This window comes from Eutrema salsugineum, unplaced genomic scaffold, assembly GCF_000478725.1.
Source record: "Eutrema salsugineum unplaced genomic scaffold, Eutsalg1_0 scaffold_6, whole genome shotgun sequence".
Classification (NCBI taxonomy): Eukaryota; Viridiplantae; Streptophyta; class Magnoliopsida; order Brassicales; family Brassicaceae; genus Eutrema; species Eutrema salsugineum.
The window spans coordinates 11487072-11512579 of NW_006256547.1; the positions used below are offsets into that span (position 1 = coordinate 11487072).

The following is a 25508-nucleotide window of genomic DNA, read 5'->3' on the forward strand; positions in this document are numbered from 1 at the left end:
CCAGTTGTAATCATCAAAGTGGTATCTGTTTCCACCAAAACGTTTTTGAGGTGGAGGCAGATCAGCATCTTGAGCACCAGCAGCACTTGTGGTAGCATCTTCAGCGGTTGCTTTCTTTCCCTTGGAGGCTTCTTCTCTGCAAGCTTGCTTGTATGTGAGGATTGGTGGATAAGTTTGGACATTGTACAGCTCTTCCTTCAGCAAGAAGAAGTGAATGTTCCTCTTTACTTGGACTGTGGTGATGGAGGGGTTTGGCAAGAGAGTTTGGGCTGGTTCATTAATGAGATTCTTGAAGTTGTAAACTACCTTGGCACCAACTCATCCTTGGACGAAACCGATCTTACACAAATAGGATTCATTAATCAAGTCAAACCTTGCCTTGTTCTCCTTGAATCTGTATCCCTTGGCTTTCAAGATCTTTGTGACAATCCATCCATGGGTCAGTTTTGCATCTTGCTTTGTTGAACCCCAAATGCACTTTTTGTAGAACATCAAAGACCTTGCTAATTGAGAGGCAAGGCAAAGTGGGTAAGCATACCCTTCATAGGGTTCCCCATCTTCATGAGTTGGCATCAGCTGTTTCAGCCCCACACCAAGGAGCATCAGATCACCTTTGTGAACTCTTCCAACATCAATCTTGAAGTAGAAGCTGTGAGAGAGAATCTTGTGTACATATCTCAGAACTGGATTCCTTATCCAAGAGGACTTAGCTGCTCCAGCTGTGTACTTCCCAGAAGCAATTGATCTCCATAGAAGTTGAACTTCATCTTTTCTGAGATTGACCTGGTTGGAGAGAGGAACATTTCTAGGTGTAGAAAACCCAAAAATCTCATTCAATTCTCTGAATGACACTGAATAGTCCTTTCCTTTCACAGTAAACTCCACATGTCCAAGCCCATCTCCTTGAAGAATTCTTGAATCCCTTGGGTAGTAAATGAAAGCTTCAAAGGAAGCCAAGAACTCTTGAGACTCCTCTTCATAAGCGATCTCTCTCGTCTCCAAAAGTGACGCAATACCCATGTTCCCAAGCAATGTTTTGACATCTTCATAGATGCCAATCTTTTTCAGAAAGTCCACATCAGGGAACCTCCCTTGCTGGATCTCTATCTGTTGAAACTTAGCCAGATAATCAGGTGTTTCTGGTTCAGTTTTCTTGATCCTCTTTGATCCCTCTTCAATGGTGCCTTGTTAACCACCAGCTGAGCTGCTTGAGTCACTTTCAGTCTGTTCACTCTCAGATACCACAGCCAACTGTTTCCCTTTCTTCTTGGAACCAAAAGCAACCACCAAAGCTTTGCCTTCATGCCTTGTCCTTTTTGGCGCTGGATCACATTTTCCTTGCTTTGTGGCATTCCTTGCTCCTTGACCTTTTTCTCTTGGCTGTGAAGACCCTGAGACCAAACCCTTGCCCTTGGATGCATTGCCCTTCTTCTTGGCCAGAGAGTTGGTTCTTTCAGTCATCTGCCAAGAGATTCTCAAAAACAATGTTAGTACAAGATCAAGCTTCACAAAATTCTCCAAAATTTTGAAAAAATTTGTTGCAAGAATCGATTTTAAAACCACATGAACAGGTGTCTCAAGCCAAGAATCAATCCAATAATTTCATAGCAATGCAAAAACAAGAGTGCAAAGCAAGGACTCAGCAAGAAACCAATTCATCTCTTTTAAAAAAAAAAAATCGATTTTTTTCATGAATTACTTGCAACAATTTTCAAAACTCAAGAACAAGGAATCACCAACAAAGTGCTCTGTTTTCCAAGACTATCTAGCACCCTAGCATTTATAAAAATAATCCCAAGGTCTAAAACAACCTATCAAAATCGATTCCACACCTTGAAGTTCAAAAATCACCATTGAAGAACATGGAAAAAGGTGAATTTTAACAGAGTTAAATACCTTGGGATTAAGATGCAACGAGTTCAAAATGCAATCAGGATGATGTTAACAACTCAAAAACGAGTTCAGATCACTTTGAATCAACAAATTTGGTGGAGAAATGAGAGAGATATGATGAAAACAATGGAGAGAAATGAGAGAAAGAGTTGCAAACTCGGGTTTATGGTGAGGAAGAGAGAGTGTGGGACAGGGTCAAGCCTTTGGACTGGTGGTCAATAGATTTATTTTGACCAGTCAAGGCTTTGACCCGTCCTTTTCTCGTTGACCAGCCTCTTTTCTCTCCTTGTGCGACTTGGAAACGCCGGGACCGAGCCACACGACCGTCTCGGTGTAGAACCGGAAATGTTTTTTTGCGATCTGGTCACTCTCTTTCTATCCCGCACGCCCAGGCCGCAGTAAAAGTGATTCAACACGGTTTTATCTCTTCTTCATGCTGCGACTTGGTCTCATTGCTCCCAGCTAGCACGCCCAACTCGGAGTGTATTGCGGATGGACGTGCGGCTTAACTCCTTTGTACATATGGGTTCATCATACATACATTCTAGTCCATATGTGACAATCCATATGTGTTGATATATTCATAAATTGCATCATTTAATGTACATATTCTAGTCCAAATCATGTCTCATTTGCATGCATTTTAGGTCTTTAGGCATTGTTTTAGGACTTAGGAGATTGCATTAGGTCCAAGAGAGTTTTGCATGTTTTGGAGTGTTAAACAGGTGCTTTTGGAGTTTATTTGGAGTGGAGGATGTGATTCAGATGAAGAAATGGAGTTGAACTTATCAAGAATGGTGAAAATGAGCAATTTTGGGTTTTTCGGCAAAATGATGTACTGATGGCCGAAGATTCTCGGCCAAAATCCTTCCCGCGGGTAACTCTCCCGGCCAAAAACACGTACCGCGGTCAAGTCTCTCGGCCAAAAATCCTGGGTGCAGATACATTTCCGAAATCGTGTCACCGGAAGATCTTGCCGGCCGATTCAGCTTACAGTCTTCACCAACGTTGGAGATAATTGAGTCAAGAACCCAGGACAGGTTGAATCAGGTCATTTGGAGCACTGAGCTGAAAGATACGGTCACCGGAAGACAGACCTCTCTCGCATCCATTCCAGAGCAATCCGATACTCCTGAATGATCGCCTGTCCGGGGAACCTTCCGGTCCGATTCAGTTGTCGGGTGATTCATCAAATTTGGAGAAGATTAGATCATGTTTCAAGACCAGGTGGAATAATATGATTTAGAGGCGTGAGTAGAGAGTTAAGCTCACCGGAAGACACGCCTGTCTCGCTACCGTTTTGGACCGACCCGATGAGCTCCGAAGATTGTGAAGGACGATGCACTTCCAGAACGATTCAGTCTACAGATCCGTCATCAAGATTTTAGATATTTGAGTCCTCTTTCCAGAAAATTTGAGATCATTCAATTTGAAGCCATGAACAAGAAGCTAACGTTTCCCGAATGGACACATGTCTAGAAGCTACTTTCTGACCGTGTCAATGTACTGCAAAGATGAGCCCTCCGGGGAACCTTTCACTTCCAAAGTGCTGAGGGTTTCTTCACCAAAGTTCGAGATATTTGAGTTGTCTTTCCAATTCAGGTGAAATCATGCCATTTGGAGCTATATCCGGGAAGTTACTCTCCCCTCAATGCAAAGTGGTCCGATAAGGCTTAGGTTGTGCGATACGGTACTGCGACTTGATTAACTCGCACCCATGAATGTTCAACGCTCTGGAAACAAGTTGAGACTTCAGAGATGAGTGTAAGGACACTCTGAGCAAGGTAGAGACTTCCAGAATCAAATTTGAGTAAGTCCACAATGCTGTGCGAGATAGACCTGCGAGTTGGACATGAAGTGGAACCATGTAGCACATGTGTTCGCAAATTACACCGACTTGGGCATGCGACTTGGGCAAGTAAGTGACCATCTCGAACACATATCATCTCCATAATGCGTCCTGGTTGTGCGAGTTGAAGAGAAGGAAGCCTGAGCAGCACAAACGTTCGCAAATTACACCTAGATAGGCATGCGGCTGAGGCTGAGGCATTTATGGCGCACAAGGCTGCTTCTATAGCTGTGCGACTTGGGCCTGCGACTTAGGAAGCACCTGACCATGTCGCACACTAGCCACCAGACCCAACTGAGCCGGGTCAGTACCCAGTTTGTCATGGGCTGACCCGGTCCATTAGCACTTAGTATATATAGTTTTTGGGAGAAAAACCCTAAATCTTATCTTCTAGTTAGTTTTCTCTCTAGTTTTCTTTCCTTTTTAGTGTAAAAACATTTTTGATTAAGAGAGATCTGAAGGGATTTTATCATTCCAAAGCTGTTTCTTATCATCTCATCATCTCATTTCTACTTCTAATCATGATTAACATCATCTCTTGCAAAAGATTAGATGTGTTCTTCATGATTAGTGAGTAGTCATCTTTTTAAACTTCTAGGTGTGTAGATTAGGGTGCTTAGATGTTTGATTTGTGATGTTTAGGGTTTAGATTCTCATTTCATTTCCTTAGTTAGCTGCTCCTAATGCCAGATTTCCTTGGGAAAGTGAAATCTGGGTTCATAGGCATTTCATGCACCAAAAGTGTTTGATGAAATGCCTGAAAGAGCTAACTTAAGGGTTTATGTTTTAAATGCCATGGGAATGTTTGTTTGAAGCATAAATAACATATTAGAACTGTTTCTTAATGCTCATTAGTTCATATTTCACAAATGAGAATTTGGTTTGAAAGTGGATTAGTGTAGAGATTAATGCCTTCATGAGAGGATTAGTCTAGATTAGAGTTCTAAGTTGAAATGTTTGAGATCATGTGATTGCTTGTTATGTCTTTCTGTATAAGATTCAGTCTTCTTGGTTGAGAGATTGTTTGGTCACTTATTAGGCTTGATTATATCTAATGGTTGTTAGACTTGATTAAGTGATTAGCAAAGGGATTATTGTCATGGGAATGAATTAATCTGATTAAGAAGCCTAGACTAAAGAGTAGCAAGTGTTGCATTATGTTCTTAGAATCATGAATCAATATCTAAAGCTCCCTAATCAATGATCACATCTAGAGGTTTATCTTTCATCATTTGCTTTATCATCATTTTGTTTGCTTGCTTGTTTAGTAGTTCATTAATCATTTCTTGTTTGTTTCTTGTTTATGCTTTCTTGTTGCTGGTTTCACCAAACTCATCTTTTATTCAGCTTGACTTAAGAACTTGTCACATAAACTAGTGCCTAACTACCACACATATGGATTGACACCCCTTATACTACTTTGACAAGGGGATTGATAACCCTTATTAAGGCCTTGAAAACCTTAGTTATCAATTGGCGCCGTTGCCAAATTGTGGATTGTTTAGCATTACGCTCTGATCTGTTCTTGAGATCAAGTGCTTACTTTCTTGTTTTTACTGATTACTTTCAAGTTCTGTTTGTGATTTCAGGTGCATGAACACCAGGTCTAGATCAAGAAGCTGCGGTCCACCTTTCCCTCTCAACGACAACATTAATCTTTTGGTACCAAGGAGGACAAGGGAGAGACGTGGAAGATAGATTGATCAGGCTGATATGGAAGAACAAAGAGAGCACGTGGTAGACATAGAACAACCAGTTCAGGAGCAACAGGCTCAGGGCAATGGAGCTGGTAATGGAGTTGGTCAAGGGTTAAATCAGGGTCATGTTCATCAGGAACAGGTGCATCACCAACAAGCTTATGTCCACTAGAGACAAGCTCCAGCTCATCAGCAGAGGCATCAGGCCAATGCACAACAAAGACAACAGTTGCACCACCAACATCAGCCCTTCCAACACCAGCAAAGGAGATATGAGCAACCACAGGTCTATGTTGGAGAGAATGACAGGGCCAATGCTCATCAGTATGGAGCTGGAATTCAGGCACCACCTGTGCAAAACAACAACTTTGAAGTGAAAGCATCATTGTTGAATATGGTCCAGAACTCAAAGTTCCATGGATTAGCAATGGAAGATCCCTTGGAACACTTGGATCTAATTGAAAAAGTATGTGATCTGACCAATATTAATGGAGTTTCAGAAGACAGCTTCAAGCTAAGACTATTCCCATTCAGTCTTGGTGACAAAGCTCACCAATGGGAGAAGAATCTTCCAAGAGGCTCCAATCAAACCTGGGAGCAATGCAAGCAAGCTTTCCTATCTAAGTTCTTCTCCACCTCAAGAACTGCAAAACTGAGGAACCAAATCTCTAGCTTCACTCAGCACAACAATGAGAGTTTTGGTGAAGCATATGAGAGATTCAGGAGCTACACAAACCAATGCCCACACCATGGGTTTAGTGAGGCTTCTCTTCTCAGCACACTTTATAGAGGAGCTCTTCCCAAGATTAGAAACCAGCTGGATACTGCTTCCAATGGGAACTTTCTGGGAAAGGAGATACATGCTGCTTTAGAGCTAATGGAGAACTTAGCACTAAGCAATGATACTTATGGTGAAGACTATGACAGATCAAATAGATCTGAAGGTTCAAGCTTAGAACAGAGGCTCACTAGGGAAGTTAAGGAGTTGAGAAGTGAATTGGACAAATTGAAATTCACCACTCAGAAGCCAATGCATTTTGTTGGAGAGTATGAGGAACCTTCTCAAATCTTTGAGAACATAAGTGAAGAAGGTCTTACCCAGGAGGAGCTTAACTACATTGGGAATCAGAGGTTCCAGAGATATTAGTATGGTAATGCCAATCCAAACCTTTCCTACAGGAACACCAATGTAGCTAACCCACAAGACCAAGTCTACCCCAATTCTCAAGCTCCAAAGAACTTTGTTCCCAAGAACAACTTTCTAGGGTCTTTCCAACCCAAGAATCAGTTTACTCAGAATCAGGGTTTTAGTCAGCAACAGCAACCATTTCAGGGTACTGGTTTCAGTTCACAACAGCAAAAGGCACCACCAGGGTTTGGTCCACCACAGTTTCAACAGCAGGCGCCGGTTCAACAACAGTTTCAGCCCCCAATGGCTCAGCAGCAGCCACAGATGGGGTCAGATATGGTTGGGATTCTGCAACTACTTCAGGGTCAACAGATCTTTGCAAGCCAGAATGCAGCCATGCAGCAGGACATCAAGGAACTGAAGCAGAACCAGGCATCAAGCTCAAGGAACCAAGGTCACCTACCTGGAAAGCCAGAACCCAACCCCAAGGAATATGCTAAGGCCATTACACTGAGGAGTGGAAAGGAGTTACCTGGTATTGAGAACAACAATGTGATCATTGAGGACAATGATCAAACTGAGGGGGAGGCAGCCTTAAAAGATGATCAAGTTGCTGAGAGACCAAAGAAAGAAAAGGGTAAAGAGGTAGCAAAGGAACCTAAACCAGAGAAGACATATGTGTCACCACCTCCATACCAACCCAAGCTCCCATTTCCTGGGAGATTTAAGAAGCAACTTGTGGACAAGGCAAGAGCTGTATTTGAGAAGGCACTCAACGAGACACCACTCACTATGCCTCTCATTGATGCATTTCTAATGATGCCAAAGATGGGGAAGTTCTTGAAGGATGCCATTCTGAACAAGACAAAAGAGCTTCAAGGCATGGTGGTACTAAGTCATGAATGCAGTGCTATCATTCAGAAGAAGTTCATTCCAAGAAAGTTGACTGATCCAGGGAGTTTAACACTCCTTTGTGCCATTGGACCTCTTCTATTCTGTGGATGTCTTTGTGATCTAGGAGCATCAGTCAGCTTGATGCCATTCTCCATAGCAAAGAAGCTGGGCTTTAGAGTCTTCAAACCTGCAAGGATCTCTCTTATCCTTGCAGATAGATCAGTTAGATTGCCTGTTGGTATGTTGGAAGATCTACCTGTTAAGATAGGTGGTTTTGAGGTTCCAATAGATTTTGTTGTGCTGGAAATGGATGAGGAACCAGTAGATCCTCTTATCTTGGGCAGGCCATTCTTAGCCACTGCAGGAGCCATAATTGATGTGAGAGGTGGGATAATAGAGCTTCAACTTGGGTCTGAAAAGCTCAAGTTTGATGTGAGTGAGATGATGAAGAAACCCACCATTGAAGGTCAATGTTTCTATGTGGAGACAATGGATCAGTTGGCTGATGAGTTGCTTGAGGAGCTGAACACTGAGGATCCTCTTCAAGCTGCTCTAACTCAAGAACAAGGAGACAATGGGCTCTTAGCAGAAGCAAGTGAAGGGTACAAGTTGTATTTGGACAATGCTAGAGAGCTGGGTCCCGAGACAAGGTTTTTGGAACTGAAACAAAGTGGCTCTGAAGTCTTGGCTATCAAAGGAGCAGAAATGAGCCAATGCAGCTTGGACAAGGATTGGAATGAGGCTGATGCACCCCCTGTTGAGCTCAAGCGTCTACCAAAAGGGCTCAGGTATGATTTCTTGGGCTTAAATCAATGATAGCTTATTAGAGCATCAAGAGAGTGCATTGCTTAGTGAGATAAGAAAGTTCAGGAGAGCCATAGGATATTCTTTGGTTGATATTAGAGGGATCTCTCCTGACATTTGCACCCACAGGATACACCTAGAGGACCAATCTATGTCCTCTATTGAGCATCAACGACGTCTTAACCCCAACCTTAAGGAAGTGGTTAAGAAGGAGATACTAAAACTTCTTGAGGCAGGGATAATTTACCCAATCTCTGACTCAAGATGGGTATCTGCTGCTCATGTTGTGCCCAAGAAGGGTGGTATCACAGTGGTTAAAAACGAGAAGGATGAGCTGATAGCTACTAGGACTGTCACAGGACACAGAATGTGTATAGACTCTAGAAAGCTCAATGCAGCCTCTAAGAAGGATCATTTTCCTTTACCTTTCATTGATCAGATGTTAGAGAGGTTTGCAAACCACCCCTTCTTTTGTTTTTTTCGATGGGTACTCGGGGTTCTTCCAAATTCCCATAGATCCCCGAGATCAAGAGAAAACAACATTCACATGCCCTTATGGCACATTTGCATACAGGCGAATGCCTTTTGGTCTGTAATGCCCCTGCCACATTTCAACGTTGCAGGATGCATATCTTCTCTGACATCATTGAAGAGAAGGTGAAGGTGTTCATGGATGATTTTAGTTTCTATGGCTCCTCCTTCTCGGATTGTCTCTCTAAATTGTCACAGGTCTTGGAGAGATGTGAGCAGCATAACTTGGTGTTGAACTGGGAGAAATGCCACTTCATGGTGCAGGAAGGAATAGTTCTTGGGCACAAGATATCTAAGAAGGGTATAGAGGTTGACAGAGCAAAAGTAGAAGTAATGGTGGATCTGCAAACCCCCACTTCATTCAAAGGGATAAGGACTTTCCATGGGCATGCAGGGTTTTATAGAAGATTTATCAAAGACTTCTCAAGAATTGCCAGGCCTTTGACAAGGCTGTTGTGTAAAGAAGTTGACTTCATCTTTGATGCTGAATGTGAAGAGGCCTTCAAGATGATCAAGGATGCATTAGTCAGTGCACCAGTTGTCCAAGCCCCAGACTGGTCCCTGCCTTTTGAGGTTATGACTTATGCATCTGATTTTGCAGTTGAAGCTGTTCTTGGGAAAAGGAAGGAAAAGAAGCTACATGTTATCTACTATGCCAGTAGAACACTTGACTCTGCACAAGAGAAGTATGCTACTACTGAGAAGGAAATGCTGGCAATAGTCTTTGCCTTTGATAAATTCAGAAGCTACCTGGTGGGTTCAAGAGTCATTGTATATACTGATCATGCAGCCCTCAGGTATCTGATGACCAAGAAAGATTCTAAGCCAAGACTATTGAGATGGGTTCTTCTACTTCAAGAGTTTGATATGGAATAGTTCTTGGGCACAAGATATCTAAGAAGGGTATAGAGAATGGAGCTGCAGACCATCTCTCTAGGTTGAGAATAGACTCTGAAGTCCCTCTTAATGACAGTCTTCCTGAGGAATCATTGATGGTACTCCATTCTTATTTGGAGTTTGAAGAAGTGGATAGCATCCAAGAGAGGAGGATGCCCTGGTTTGCTGATATTGTGAACTTTCTTGCTTGTGGAGTGGAACCACCTGAACTTGATGCTTACCACAGGAAGAAGTTCTTCAGAGATGTCCAAAGATACCATTGGGATGAGCCTTACCTCTATGTCCTGAACAAAGATCAGCTGTATAGAAGGTGTCTTGCTGAGGAGGAGATGCAACCTGTGTTGCAAGAGTGTCATGGTTCAGCTTTTGGGGGTCACATGGGAGCATTCAAGATTGTGGCCAAGGTTCTTCAGAGTGGGTTTTGGTGGCCCACAATGTTCAAAGATGCTCAGAAGGTTGTGTCAGCATGTGATGCCTGTCAGAGGCATGGAAACATTTCAAAGAGGAGTGAGAAGCCTCAAAATCCAATTCTAGAAGTTGAAATCTTTGATTGCTGGGGCATTGACTTTATGGGGTTCTTCATTTCATCCTATGGGAATCATTATATACTTGTTGCTGTGGATTATTTGTCCAAATGGGTTGAGGCCATTGCTTCCCCTACCAATGATTCCAAGGTACTAGTGAAGTTGTTCAAGAGCATTATCTTCCCAAGATTTGGAGTACCAAGAGTTGTTATATCTGATGGGGGATCTCACTTTGTGAACAAGACTTTGGAAGGATTGCTGAGAAATCTTGTTTAAACATTGCATCATGAGATTCACCTGATAAAAGCTTAATGAATGTGAAAGAGTTGTGAGAGAGAAGAACTTGTGGAGATTCCTTGCTGAGTTGATATATATCTGAGTATGGATTTGCATTGCATAATTGAGCATGAACTTGAATTCTCATTGTGATCACTTCTCTCAAAAAGGAAACGTGAACTCCCATGCATTCAACCTCTCTCTCTCATTTGCTCTTTTTGCTTGAGGACAAGCAAAGGACAAGTGTGGGGGAGTTGATATGTTCATAATTTGCATCATTTAGGTTGTATATTTCATTCCAAATCATATCTTATTCCATGCATTTTAGGTCCTTAGGGTTTATTTTAGGACTTAGGAGATGCATTAGGTCCCAATGAGTCTTTGCATGTTTTGAGTGTTTATCAGGTGTATTTGGAGCTATTTGGAGCTGAAAAGATGAATCCAGGAAGTGGAATGGTGACCAAGGCTTACAAAAATGGTGAAATTGGGTTTTTGGAGATTCTCGGCCATTCTCACGCACCAGGAAGGTTTTTCTCGGCCATTCTCACGTACCGCGGGTGGATTTTATCGGCCAAAATGCGTACCGGCTAATGATTCCTCGGCCAAAATCTCCGGGTGCAGACACGTTTCCGAAATCGCCTGTCTGGGGAACCTTCCGGTCCGATTCAGCTGTTGGGTGCTTCATCAAAGTTAGCGAGGATTGGATCACGGTTCCAGAGCAAGTAGAATCATGGAATTCGGACGCGTGAGCAGAAAGTTAAGCTCGTCGGAAGAAACTCCTGTTTCGCTGCCGTTTTGAACCGACTCGATGAGCTCCGAAGAATGCGAAGGACAGTGCGCTTCCAGAACGATTCAGTTTACGGGGCCTTCATCAGAATCCGAGATATTTGAGTCCTCGTTACAGAACGTTTGAGATCATTCAATTCGGAGCTGTGAGTAAGAAGATAACGTTTCCGGAATGGACACACGTCTAGAAGCCTCTTTCTGATCGTATCAATGCACTGCGAAGACGAGCCCTCCAGGAAGCCTTCCATTTCCCAAGCGCCGAAGCTTTCTTCACCAAAGTTGAAGATATATGAGCCTTCTGTCCTCCGAAACCGGTATCACACAATTCGGACCAATATCCTGGAAGTTACGCCTCCCGGAATGCGAAGTGGTCCAAACTGCTCTGAATGCTGCGAGATAGTCTTGCGACCTGGTTAACTAGCAGGCCTGAAGATGAATGCCTGGAAGTTGATTCTGCGAGTTGAGAAGTGCGGGTAAGCTATCACTGGATGAGGTCTGAGGCTCCAGAGCAAGAAAAATGCTAAGTCCACAATCATGCGACTTAGGCATGCGAGTTGGCCGCGCCTGGAACTAAGCCGCACGATCACTCGCAATCTACACCGACTTGAGCCTGCGACCTGGGAGTAATGGAGACCAACTCGCACACATTCCTGAAGACCCCTGCTACATGGTCGTGCGAGTTAAGAATCAGAGAAGACTTAGCCGCACAAAGACTCGCAATTCACTCTTGGATGGGCATGCGGCTGAATCTACAATGTTTTATCTCGTTCAAGCTCCTCTCCTTGGTTGTGCGACTTGAGCATGCGGTTTGGGACTAAGGGATGACCAAGTCGCACATGTACATTCCCCAGAAACCGCCTTGGTCCTGCGAGTTGAAGAAGAAGAAGATTAAGCCGCACAAAGACTTGCAAAACACATTTACTTGGGCGTGCGGCTAAAACCAAGCGATTTAAGTCTCACAAGACAAGTTCTTCACCTGTGCGACTTGGTCATGCGACCTGGGACACTGGATCAACTCGCACACTTTCCACTTTATCCACTAAATCCGGGTCAGGACCCGGTTTGTTCCGGGTTGACCCGGTTCGTTTTTAGAGACATATAAATAGTTTTTAGGGTTTTTCCCAAAAACTAAGCTTTATTCCCTTTGTCTCTTGCCTCTTTTGTGAAAAGACTCCAATAAGAAAAGAAATATCGATTATTGAGTGTTTAATCAAGAGAGTTTAAGAGATCTTTGTGTTTAAAGCTGCTTTCTTCTAAATCTATCATCTATCTCTTCATCTATACACTTCTAATCATGATTAACAACACATCTTGCAAAGGATCTAGTGTGTTGATCATGATTACTGAGTAATCTCCATATTAAGGTCTTAGATATGTAGATTAGGGTGCTTACGTGGTAGATTAGTGAGTTTAGGGGTTAGATCATGCATATTCCATTCTCTACAACCTGTTCTTAATGCTAGATCCATACACATCATATGTGGTCTAGATTCTGGGTATTTCATGCACCAAAAGTGTTTGATGAAATGCCTGAACCAAGGTTGTTAGAGGTTTAAGTGTCATTCATCATGGGAATGATTGTTTATATGCTTTAATGACAGATTAAACTGGTTATTAATGCTTGCTGATTCATGTTTCACTAATGATGATTAGGTTAGAAGATGTTTTAGCATAGAAGTTGATACCTTCATGAGAGGATTAGCTTAATCAATGATGTTTAAGTTGAATGGTTTGCTTGATCATATGGTTCATTAGCTCACTAGTTTATCACTGAAGGCACCCTAATCCACTATCATGTCTAAGACCTTTCTCATCATCATACATACATTCTCATCCTTTTTTCTCTTCCTCTTTGCATTTTACTTGTTTGTTTTGCTTTTACTCCTCTCTCATGCTTTTATAAAACAAGGGACTGTGTTATCTAAGTGTGGAGGAGGGGTTTTGTGTTTACTAATCATGTTTATTCTGCTCTTATTTTCCTTTTCACTTTGAGTCTCATTTTGCATTCATTTAAGTGCATATAAAAAAAAAACAAAAAAACAAAAAAATGGAAAAATCTGAAAAAAATTTCACAAAAAAAAGCTCATGTAGTTGCATTCACATTTTAGGTTGAGTCTAGTTTTCATTTTCATATAGGTTGCATCATATGCAAATGGGAGTAATGATAGATTGTTTCTTGAAGAGAGCATCATTTTAAGAGCTTGGCCCCTTAAGGCATTGCAAAACTGGTATGAAATCAAGTGTGAACCATGCTTTGAACTGGTGTCTCAATACTTCTGTGCTAGCTGAATCAAGTTGTGAATAGCCTCAACCTTGCTTAAGTGAGAACCCTTGAATTTGACATCTAATTATCATGTTTGTGCATATCATTGTGAATTCATGGGTACCACATACATATTTGAGCTTTCTTATCCCTTTTCATCACTCTTGCTAGCTCAAATAGCTGATCTCTCATCTTGAGACAGTTCCCTGCCTTTAGCCAAACCTTTCTTTGAAGCCTAAACACCCTTCTTGTGTGCATGATTTGTGAGGCCTTGTTTCTAGTAAACTTGGTAAAAAGTGTTGGGTTTAGAGCGACAAAGATAGTGCTGCATGTAGATACTAGACCAACATCAAGGGCTAGTCTAGGTTTAGGTGAAAGTGAGGGCATTGATTTTGAGTGTGTGAGCTGAAAAGAAAAAAAAAATCTGAGTGATGAAAGTGGAAAGAACCGGATTGGTTAGGGGAATGAATGCTAAAATGAAAGAAAGTGAGTGTGTGCTGAAATGTAAAGCTCATGTTTTGAAATGAAAAGAGTCTCATAAAAAAAAAAAGAGAGAAAAGATTCAAAAAGAGGCTAAATTAAAGAAGAGCTTGTGTGTTAAAGAAAAGAAACTCACTAAGTAGTTGTTAAAGAAAGCATTCCCCTGAGAGATGAAATGAAGAGAGTGATGAGAGCTGTTGAGTGTCAAGGATAAAATGCCATTTGGGGTGAGTGGACTAGAGAAAGAGTCTTGAGAGGTTTAAAGTTGAGTGTGAAAAGCATTTTGGGTGTGGGGTAGATGCAGTTCTATCTTTGTATGCATCCATTGCTTTTTACCCTTAGCATTTTACTAAAGTCTACTAATTTTTGAGTGATCCCATTGCATGGAGTACCAGTTACTTGATTGAGATCATTTTAATCTCAAAACCCTGTCCCAAGCCAAATGAATTCACTTGATTTGAATGAACATGATCCACTTGAAACTTTAAATGAATGTCAAAAGGCTGAGGTTAGGAATGCTTGTGAAGGTTGGTGCTTGAGTTTGGTTAATTTGGTGACAAGTATGGCTAATTTTTATGAGTAAACCAGTTTGCATTGCAGTCTAGAATTGGTAACTTGAACAATGAGCTTTGAATTCTTTTAATGATGATCTCTCTTTAAAGAAATATGAACTCCCATGCATTCAACCTCTCTCTCTCATTTGTTCTTGTTTGCTTGAGGACAAGCAAAGGACAAGTGTGGGGGAGTTGATATATTCATAATTTGTCATATTTAGGATTGCATTTTTGTCCAAAGATTGAGTCTCATGCATACATTTAGCTAGTTTTGTTAGAGTTTGTCCTTGGTTCTAGCTTTGTCTAGGATTTGCATTAGGTCCTAGAGTGTCCTGCATTTTTGGAGTGTTCTCAGGTCATTTGGAGACTTTTTGGAGCAACTTGGAGCTGGGATCATGGAGGAACCCTCACCTGTGTACAGAAACTCGGACAGATGGTTTGTTGCAGACAAAACCCTCACTCTGATCGCGTGGGACGAAGGACTTGCAATGAGATTCAACCTCCGGTGTCATCATAAAGAATCAAGAGGATTACGTCTAGTTTCCGGAACACTTGAGATCGTCCCATTTGGAGATGTGAGCAGAAAGTTAAGCTCGTCGGAAGGCACGCCTGTCTCGCTGCCATTTTAGACCGACCCGGTGAGCTCCAAACATTGCGAAGGACGATGCGTTTCCAGACCGATTCCATCTACAGGGCCTTCATCAAGATTCGAGATAATTAAGTCCTCTTTCCAGAACAGTTGAGATTGTTCCATTTGGAGTTGTGAGGCTTGAGTTCCGGAAGAATAGAGACACACCTATCCTTCGACCACCAAGAGCATTGAAATTGTGCTAAGTGTAAGGATGGCGCGGTGGAATGCCACGGTCCACATCTGACCGTGGCACTTGATGCAATCCTTCAGGATTTGACACGGTCTCCACACCACGGCTTTAGACTTGGCCGTGGCAACCTCTGAAGTGTTCTAACAGATGAATGGTCCAAGTCACGATGAACTGCCACGGTCCACACTTGACCGTGGCAAGATAACACTTGGCCGCAGCAGGATCATACCTGCATTCGGGATTTGCCACGAGGTAATGCCATGGTCTACACTTGACCGTGGTAAGACAACACTTGGGATCCTTCAGACATTCGGGATTTGACACGGCCATGCATCATGACCAGAGGGAAACCGTGGCACCAAGATTCATCCAAGAACAGAAGCTTCGGGACTTGACACGGTCACATGCCACGGCTTGACCATGACCTGCTAGACCGTGGCAAACCTCATCTTTACCCACCAAAGCCGGGTCAGTACCCGGTTTGTTCCGGGCTGACCCGGTTTGTTCCGGGCTGACCCGGTTCGTCCAAGACCACTATAAATACTTTTTAGACCTAATTTGGAGAGTACCTTCATCTTATCCTTAGTCTCCTTTCCTTTTTGGTGAAATAACCATTGTTTAAGACCTTGTTTTGAGTTTAATATCGATTTGAAGAGTGTTTTCCATCTTGTTTTATCATTTCTCATCATCAATTCACACTTTTAATCATCATTAACAACACATCTTGCAAATGATCTAGTGTGTTGATCATTATTAGTGAGTAATCCCCATATTAAGGTCTTAGATATGTAGATTAGGGTGCTTAAGTGGTAAATTAGTGAGCTTAGGGCTTAGATCATTCATATTCCATACTCTACAACCTGTTCTTAATGCTAGATCCATTCACATCATATGTGGTCTAGATTCTGGGCATTTCATGCATAAAAGTGTTTGATGAAATGCCTGAACCAAGGTTGTTAGAGGTTTAAGTGTTATTCATCATGGGAATGATTGTTTATATGCTTAAATGACAGATTAAACTGGTTCTTAATGCTTGTTAATTCATGTTTCACTAATGATGATTAGGTTAGAAACTGTTTTAGCATAGAAGTTGATACCTTCATGAGAGGATCAACTTGATTAATGAAGTTTAAGTTAAATGGTTTGCTTGATTACATGATTCATTAGCTCACTAGTTTAACACTGAAGGCACCCTAATCCACTATCATGTGTAAGACCTTTCTCATCATCATACATACTTTCTCATCTCATTTAGCTTACTTGTTTGCTTGTCTTTGTTTGATCACTTTTTTAGTCATTAATCTTGTTTTAAGTTTTTAGTTGTCATTAATCAATCAAAACCTCACCTGTTTACTTGAATTGAGAAACTGATCACATAGCTTAGTGTCTATCACCACATTCTTGGATTGAGAACCTCTTTTGTGCTACTTTGACAAGGGGATTGATAGCCCTAAGACCTAAAAGTCTTGTCTATCAAACGTCCAGCTCAGTAACCGATTGAGTCAGCTTGAAGCAGTAATCATGCAGTTTATCGCAGTTCAAGCCGTGTCAAGAACCGCCCTTCATAAGAGAATTGACAACATGTCAACCCACTTTAACAAAAAGCTTGAAGATCTTTCTGCTCAGGTTAAATCCATCGAGACTCAAGCAAACAAAGACGCTGAGACTATCAAAGAGAGGATATAAGCAGTTGAAGGACGAGTCGGAGAGAACGAAGTCAGCATTCGCAAGGCTAGTGGAAACATCCACACCTTAGAGATCAAACTCGATGAAGCAGAAGAAACTATCAATGATCATAACAACCAAACCTACTCCTACGTGGAAGAGATTTGGGATGGAGGTTCGATTCGACCAAACCTACACAAGGTTCGAGACAAAGCAGAAGAGATCGATTCGACCGTGGACAAAGTAGTTTATGCCCTTGATGAAGTCGAAGAGAAGGTCGAAAAGCTTATGCAAGGACGTGAAACGCATGGTTCGACGCTTCCCATCAAAGATCTTGACCTAAAAGAAGAGAAAATAGAGTTGGAAGATTCTAAAAACCATTTAGAAGGCAAAGGAGAGGATGAAACAACTGAAGAATCTTGGAGTCTTTCACCCACGGTCACACATCCCGCGACCACGGCCAACAACTGATATATTCATAAATTGCATCATTTAGTGCACATATTTATGTCCAAATCATGTCTCATTTGCATACATTTTGGGTCTTTAGGCATTGTTTTAGGACTTAGGAGATTGCATTAGGTCCAAGAGAGTTTTGCATGGTTTGGAGTGTTAAACAGGTGCTTTTGGAGCTTATTTGGAGTGGAGGATGTGATTCAGATGAAGAAATGGAGTTGAAATGATCAAAAATGATGTAAAGGGACAATTTTGAGTCTCTCGGCAAAATGCTGTACTGATGGTCGGAGATTCTCGGCCAAAATCCTAACTGCGGGTAGATCTCTCGGCCAAAAACCTGGTTTTTCTTCAAGGTGAATTCCATCAGTGTATGGAAGCTTAAGAGCTTCACAAAGTGAAGAAATGGTGAGCGAGTAATTCTGTCCGCGGATAGAGAATGACAAGATGCCGTCAGATGCTCTGGGGTTCCTCCTCTTCGTGTGGTGGAGTGTGACAGTTGCTAAGAACTCGCGGACTAGCTCGGGATAAGTTGGAAGGTTCAGCTCCATGTAGGGTCTCAGCTTAAGTGTATCGATGTACCAGATTACATCTTCTCTAATCCCAAGCATCTCGAGTGTATGATAATCAATGCAAGGCGTTGGTTGGAGGTTCAGCTTCTTCAAATGTCTTGCACAGTCCACTCTCGAGTTGATCTCTTTCCCAATGTATCGGATCTGTGGTGGCTCGGGAACTGCTCGTGTTTCTCTTGAGTGCTGGAGCAGCCTCATCACGTAGTTTCTTCTTCTCGGTCTGGCTTGATTCAGCATGTACTCTCCAAGAGTACTATCATCGGGAATGTCCTCAGAGCTATCACCAGTGCGACGGCTTCTCCGGGATCTGTTTTGTTCCATTTTTCCTACAAGACGAGATGATTGTTGGAAAAAGAGTGAATATGGATGCTGATTTTAACACATTAGCGATCAGTTATACTAATCATAGTATCAAGAGATTAGTTAAAACCACAGGAAAACATAATTGATATTGAATTGAAGAAATCAAGTAGTTCATGACCAGATTCATATTTTTGATGTTCTCAACATAGAAATCTTCTAAAAATCGGTTTTAATGAGCAATTTTCAAGTCAAATCTATAGGTTACCTAATACTAATCACTAATTACACAAGACTTAATCAAATTCATCAATTTTGCTGTTCCAAATTCGATTTTTATAAAGCATGTAGAATCCAAATTTCAAAAATCTCAATTCCTCTTAAGCTAGGTGTTAAAATCGAGTTTCAGATAACCTAGAAGGATAATCTATCGTTCTTAATTCATTTCAACCATTAATAAACCAAGATTTGAACTTTTTAGGAAAACCCTAAATTTTAAAATCAATTAAAAATGGTGAGTTTGAGCTTCATACCTTGTTGGAAAGAGAGATTTTATGATAGATTTGAAATCAGCTTTGAAAAAGAGTGAGGTTTGGGCCAAGAATTTCTTAAAAAGTTTAAGAAATGAAAAAGATGTTCTATCTCCTAAATCTCCAAGTCTTTTGGAAGAAAAGAGAAAAAGGAGCTTTGATCCAAAAAATGTGTTTCCTATCTTTAAAAAGCGTTTTTGTAGCAAAACGGGAAATTTCCGGGAATTCAAAAGCTTACGGGAACTTACCTTTCTTGTCTTGTATGCAACAGTGGGTTTAAAACTTACGGAAAGTCTTAACGGGCTTTTCCGGGGATGTTCCGGGAATTGCCGGGAAATCACCAGGAATCACCGGCAAATCACCGGGAATTACCGGTAATAACCGGGAAACACCGGGAATCACCGGGAATCACCGGGAAACACCGGGAAACACCGGGAATCACCGGGAAACACCAGGAATAACTGGGAATCACCGGGAATCACCGGAAATTACCAGGAAACATCGGGAACTTTTTAAAAGCAGCGAAGTCCGAGTTCCCGTCTCAACGACCAATGGCCGCGGTCAGGAGACGCGCGACCGCGGTAATCATAAGCTCGGCCGCAGTCACATTCATGGTGCCACGGTCGATGATGCGTTGGCCGCGGGTCAGCTGGTCGCGACCGCGGCCCTTTTTCTTGCGGCCTTCGTCCAACTTTCAGGTTTCTGCCAGGCCGAGCAGCTAAAAACCTCTCCTTTTTTCTCGGTTTTTCTAATTTTCTGTTTTTTTTGTGTTTTTCTTTTATAAGAATACCTGAAACTTAAAAGAAAAGAAAACATAAATTGTAAAAAGGAAAAGAAAACGTAAAGAAAGAGTACCTAAATGGATTGCCTCCCATTAAGCGCTTTTGTTTTAAGTCGTTTAGTTCGACGTAGGCATGAAAAATCAGGCTGATTTGAATGGCACTCCACTTGATATTCCTTTAGCATTTCCGATCGCTGGAGGTTTAACTTCTTCTCCTTGAGGAGCCGTCTTCTTTCCTTTACTCTTCTTTCGGACTTTAACGTTGTTTAAACCCCTTTTTATGGTTTCTTCCTGGATTTGGTCCTCACTAGTCTCTGTTGCATCTGGTGGAATGATGATCTTGATCTTTGCAAAAGCTCTCGGCTTCTCCTTTTCTTTCTCTTTTGGCCAGTTTCCTTTGCTTGGAAAATCATCTAGGACAGTCCTATAAAACCTTCGGTGATCTACATTGAGGAAGACAACATGCTGGTTTGCGTGATCGATTACTGCTCCTATAGTAGCTAGAAATGGTCTCCCGAATATGAGTGGCCTCTCCTTATCTTGATCCATTTCCAGGACTTGGAAATCCGCTGGAACAATCTTGTCCCTTACTAGAACTTGTAGATCATGAATCGCCCCTTCAGTATCTTTTTGAGATGAATCTCCAAAGATAACTTTGACCGTCGATGTCCTTAAGGTTTTTATGCCCAATTTTTTGGCAAATGTCTTTGACATGATGTTGACATTGGCTCCAGAATCGCATAGACAGTCTGTAAACTTGATTCCTGAAATAAAAGATTGGAAAACAAAGCATCCTGGATCGTCGGCTTTTGTAAGCCTTTGAAACGGTGAACGTAGAGGTACCTTGAATGGTGGCTTCTTGGCATCGACATCCTTGTAAAGTGGTACAAAGATTAGGATTTCTTCATCTTTTCCATCGGTTCTGGCTTCTTCTTCGGGCAGTGTGGTTATAGCATTGCAAAATCTCTTGAGGTTATCTTCAACTCTTCTAGGAAGAGCTCCACTTTGTCTCTTCATAGAGTCGGCTGTTTGGGCAACTTGTACGTCTAGCTTTTTGACGTGCGAAGATAAAGCTTCAAATTTTCCGTTCAGGTCATTGTACATGCAATTAACCTTCACGTTCATGTCTTTAGATGCTTTCTCATTTGTCATAATAAGCTGTTGGAGGGACTGTTCAAGTCTTCCGATTTGCGAAGCTAGCTGGTTCATTGTGACTCCTTGCTGTTCCACAAATTGATTGTTAAAACCCGTACCTTGATAGTTATATGGCTGTCGCGGTTGATAAGCTCCTGTCCCTCCGAAATTTTCACCTTGGAACTTGTTTTGGAAGGATTTTTTCTGTGGTGGGTAGTACTGATCTTGAGGATTCTCCAGATTTGGATTGCGGTAAGAGAGATTGTTGTAGTTTGCATTTTGGAAGTTATTGTTGAAGCCATTGTTGAAGCGATTTGGATATGGTGCTTGTGCCCCTACATAGTTCACTTCTTCTTCTTGAAAGGCTGGATTAATGTGATCGATATCACTAGGTCCTTCGTCTTCTGCGCCATTGTTGGTCTCACAAGCATGGATTGGGCGATTGTTGCTTTATAAAAACTGGCCCATCATGTTCTTCAACTCGGTTATTTCCTTGTTGTCTGCTCCGGTTTGCTTTGTCAAGCGATCGTATTCAGGAAAATCATTGCTATTGGCTTGAACCAAATTCTCGATGAGGGCCCTTCCTTGTGCTATCGTCTTTTGTCCAAAATTTCCATTGCTAGCTGTATCAAGTGAAAGTTTGTATTTTGGTTCATGTGCTCAGCAGGCTTGATCCAGGAATCCATGTGAGGGCAATCACGTTCATACTCCTTAAAACGTTCCCAGGCTTCATAGAAAGGTTCAGTCGGTCCTTGCTGAAAACTTGAGATCTTGGTTCTCAACAAGTTCGACCTTGGCTTAGTATAGAAGTGGTTCAGGAAAGCAGTTTTACATTCTTCCCAATTAGTAATCGATCCTGCAGGCAAAGATTTCAACCAACGGTGAGCTTTGTCTGCTAATGAAAAAGGGAAGAACTTACACTTTAAATAGTCAGCTGGAACTTGGTTTGTTCTCATCATGCTGCAGATTTCCTCAAAGAGCTCGATATGATCCATTGGATGTTCAGAAGGAACTCCATGGAATTGGTTTTGTTTCACCAATGAGATGATTTGAGGCTTGACTTCAAACTTATTCTGGTTCGGAAATGGTACTTGAATCGCGGATCGGTTCTGAAAATTCTGAGTAGGTGCATCGAAATCAGCTATGCGATGGTTCCTAGCTTGTTTTCGGTGTTGATTTGCTTGCTGAACAGGGCGGTTAGCGCGTCCATTCGGCTGCATCCCCTGGTGGTCACCATCGGCTGCATTGATAGGTGCATCAAGGTCTTCACGTTTTTCTCTCTCCTGGTGTTGATGGTTTCTTGGAGGAATTTCATCCTCTTCTCCATCTTGTCGAGCATGATCACCTTCTCTGTGATCGTTCTCTTCATTTTCTCCATGTTCGGACCCGTCTTCTCTGTCTATCTCGTCTAGAATTGGAATGTTTTCTACAGGTCTGCGCCTGGTATTCATGCAATTCAGAGAAAAACAAAAGAATGGAAAGATTATTCAGCAAACTTTAAGAAAGAACTAGATATCTGGTGTCTAGAACAGAAATTATAACAAGAAAAATAACAAAGGCAGCGAAACAAATCCCCGGCTATGGCGCCAAAAACTTGATGTGTGTCAACTGCGTGAGGGACAAGTTTTACCTTTAACAAACACAAATGAAAGCCGCAAGTGCACAACTAATCAGTTGTAGTATTTAGGGATCGAATCCACAGAGATTTGTATGCCTGGTATTCTTCTACAGTTTCTAACTTTATGTCTAAACTAAATTAGTTTTAGGGGTTGGTTGTTTGTCACAGACTAAACTAAACAAAAGAAAGCAAATAAACTATCCTAAAGAGCAAGCAGAAAATCGAATGAAAGGCAAATGAAACAAGCAAAATATCGAACTAAAGCAAATGAAATGCAGATCTAAATAAGCAAGTAAAAATTGATTGGTTTGTAAACTATGGCTAAAAACGCTAAGCTTTTGGGAACTCTAAAGGGATCATAATCGGTTTTAACACTAGGGATTATAGATTGGGATTGACGGAAATCGAAATATAGGGTTCTAGAGCTAGAGTACGGCGGTATGACTACGTCACTGTCGTGATCATAACAAACTATTTCTCGCAACCCTGACCAGTAGGTTTCCACTCTGGCCCTGGAAGGGAGAGAATGCAAGAGCTGCACAGGACTCGTCAGTACTCACGATTTCGCCGCAGGTAGGTTTCCACTCCTACAGAAAAAAATCGCCTGTTTCATTCTAGGTCTAATACTTAATGAAAACTTTCGCAACACTAACTATCTAGACCAGATACTAGGTGATCAATCAAGCATACATGCAATAAGAACGAGAATAAACAGAGAACAAAGCTAAAATCCGAGATATATAAACCTAGATGTCTTAATCGATTATGAGAGCCCCTTTTGGGAACCCTAAGCCCAACTCGGGATCTACTCAGACATGGATGAGGTCGACATCATCATTGGTTTTAATAAAAGTAATCAAAAACAGTAAAGGAAAGATATGAAAGAAAGCTTCTCTATTGAAGAACTCAGACTTGAACAATCTTCTCTAAAAATCGCATAAAACGGCTCAAGGAAAAGGATTTCTGTAAAAGTATGAAGGTTCGCTCTAAAAACGACCTAAATGACAAGTATTTATAGTCTTCAGTACTCCATGGTCTATAGGGTTCCGGAATTGAGGCAGAGAAATGACATTGTGCTTCAAAAATATGGGCTTTTAATCAGAGTTAGCCGGCCGCGGTCGGGAGTAACGTGACCGCAGGAAATAGAGGCTTGGCCGCGGTTGTGAAGCTTGTGACCACGGTAAATAGGCTGGTGGCCGCGGTCGAGTGTTTCTGGGGCAAATGGAATATCTTGAGATCCAACCGTTGGAATATCTCCAAACCAAGTGCATTTGAAAGCTGGTTGATTCTTTTATAAGTTGTCTAATTTTGAGGGTGATCAGACGGTGGGAAGGTCTTCGTCTCTCCATTAGAGTTCTGATGGTCTGCATTTATCGAAAATAGTCTCTTTGTTCTAATTTCTTCCTCTTTATCCCAAATTACCTGAAAAGTCTTTTAAAATCCGAAAACATAGAAATCCTTTGAAAACCTTTGAAAATGAAGTGAAAACACCTGTAAAAGACATTAAAGTGATCCATAAAAATGGTCAAAATCGGGTGTCATCACTTGGATGAATTCAGACCATCGGAAGTTTGAAAACAAATAGATGCCTTTCCACCGTCTGGTCATCCCCAAATTCGTACACTAGATAGAGAAGACAACCAGCTTGACAATGCAAGCAGAATCAAAGCAATTCAACGGTTATATCCCCAGATATGGTCGATGCACTAAAGGCGAATCAACACAATTGGAAGCTCACCCGCGGCCAAAACATCATCCGCCGGGGGTGCGACAATATAGACCGCGGGGAGCTTATTTCCGAGCCTCGGAAGCCCATTTTAAAGCCCAAGTCATTCCCGTCATTATTCCTGCAAGCCCTAGGTGTCCCGAGGACTCAAGACACTATATAAACCCCTTTTAAGTCATTTAGAAGGGTGTGCCACATTTTGCCAAGGAACTCTAGAGAGAGACTTGCTGTGAAGAGGAGCCACCGAGAGGGGCACCATCGGCCCTCCTGCTTCACTCTGTTTTTTGTTTATAACTTTTGTCTATTTCAATTCTCTGCAATTCTAAATACTCTTATGATGTTAAACTTAGCTATGTCTGAGTAATTTTCCAATTGGGCTTTGTAAGGAATTTTACAACGGGAATTTCATGTTTTGATCATATACTTTGTTCGATTTAGGGTTTATAATCTTCTAGGAGTCCTTCGTTCATTCTTGTTCCCTATGATGTTTCTGTTGCTAGCCGCTTAGAAATTGATTTCAGTAATTGGAGCCACGAGAGTGTTGTATCGAATTACCAGACCTAGAAGTGATCGAGCAAAGTCGCTGTAGGAGACGAAAGCTACCTATAGAAATTCGTGAGCATGGACGAATTCTGTTTTTAATGCATGATCTTATTCGCGGCATGAGAGCGAGAGTTAATTTCTGTATTGAGTGATTTGTTGATTAGGGTGGCGAGAGTTGGCTAATCATTGATATATTCATAAATTACATCTTTTAGTGTACATATTTTAGTCCAAATCATGTCTTATCTCATGCATTTTAGGTCTTTAGGCATTGTTTTAGGACTTAGGAGATTGCATTAGGTCCAAGAGAGTTTTGCATGGTTTGGAGTGTTAAACAGGTGCTTTTGGAGCCTATTTGGAGTGGAGGATGTGATTCCGATGAAGAAATGGAGTTGAAATGATCAAAACTGGTGAAAAGGAGCAATTTTGGGTTTCTCGGCAAAATGCTGTACTGATGGCCAAAGATTATCGGCCAAAATCCCTCCCGCGGGTAGCTTTCTCGGCCAAAAACACGTACCGCGGTCAAGTCTCTCGGCCACAATCATGCGACTTAGGCATGCGAATTGGCCGCGCTTGAAACTAAGCCGCACGATCACTCGCAATCTACTCCGACTTGGGCATGCGGCTTGGGACTAAGGGATGACCAAGTCGCACATGTACATTCCCCAGAAACCGCCTTGGTCCTGCGAGTTGAAGAAGAAGAAGATTAAGCCGCACAAAGACTCGCAAAACACACCTACTTGGGCGTGTGGCTAAAACCAAGCGATTTAAGTCTCACAAGATAAGTT

At 41.8% G+C, this 25508-nt stretch overlaps 1 non-coding gene and 1 pseudogene across 1 annotated transcript; one reads left to right on the plus strand and one right to left on the minus strand.

Moving 5' to 3' along the window:
• Positions 1–6088: 6088 nt before the first annotated feature.
• LOC112083597 lies at positions 6089–6195 on the minus strand. The gene has a single exon (XR_002897733.1). It is a non-coding gene; the product is annotated as a small nucleolar RNA R71 (small nucleolar RNA).
• Positions 6196–21512: 15317 nt separating this feature from the next.
• LOC112083742 lies at positions 21513–21612 on the plus strand (annotated as a pseudogene).
• Positions 21613–25508: the final 3896 nt, after the last annotated feature.